Genomic DNA, 1064 nt, shown 5'->3' with positions numbered 1-1064 from the left:
GCATGTTTAACCCATTCCATCATCTCCTGGAGAGGTGACCAAAGTCTGAAAAATCTGCCCCCCTGCCAACTCCACCCCACACACACACACACGTGCACGCGCACACACAGGAATTCAAGTCATGGGAACACTGCCATCTCACTGGTGTGTTCACAAGCAGGATCAGTCCGGATCCTAACAGGCCAGCCCTATGGGGCAGTGGTCAGGGTTCTGGACTTAACTGGAAGGTTGTGGGTTCGAATCCCAGGTGAGACACCGTTGTTCTGGTGGTTCCCTAAGACTGGGTGGATGAGCGGATGGTTTTTAGGTCGTATTCACCTCCTCCTCGTCGAGGGACACCTGCAGGCTGCACCTCAGTCAAACCACCTGTCCGCGACCTTCTCACCCACTTCAACACTGTCGCCTGCAAGCTCTGAGAAGATGATGGAGCGCTGGATCTGAAGAGAGAACAGATCTGATCCGAAAAGCTCTGAAGCGACAGCAGATCTCACGGCTGATTAGCCACTCGTTTATAACCAATGATAAATATGATTTTAAGGTTATTTGAGCAAAATGTGCAGAACCCCGTGAGTCCGTGTCTGTGCTTTGGAAGCACAGCACTGTAGGCTTTCTCTCATTTCTGTAATGGAGTTTTCTGGTATTGTCACCCGTATGTGTTCATTGCTTCAGAACTTATAGCCAACTGGTGTTACGTTTTGGTTACATATGGCAACAAAGAAAAAGGATTTTGAAAATACTCTGGAGAGAAGGATATTAGGAGACACTTGTTACAATATTTTTGTTTTTAAATTCACAGCAGGCATTGACAATTAAGGAGAAGTGTGGTGCCTTGTTTTTTTAAAAGAAAAATAATCTGGAATAAACTATTAGAAACGTTTTTGCCATTGCCTGACCATAAAAAAAACTCCACAGATGCAGTCCTAGCAACAGACAACATCTGTATGTAGATGAGATAAAAGAATAATCTTTAATATGTATTTAATCACAACATACAAGCTATTCACTTGCTTCCAGTTTAACACAGGATGTCCAGTCCTGGTCCTGGGGGGTCAGTGTGTCTGCAG

The sequence above is a fragment of the Lepisosteus oculatus genome, chromosome 1 (genome assembly GCF_040954835.1).
Source record: "Lepisosteus oculatus isolate fLepOcu1 chromosome 1, fLepOcu1.hap2, whole genome shotgun sequence".
NCBI lineage: Eukaryota > Metazoa > Chordata > Actinopteri > Semionotiformes > Lepisosteidae > Lepisosteus > Lepisosteus oculatus.
This window is presented reverse-complemented; position numbering follows the sequence as displayed.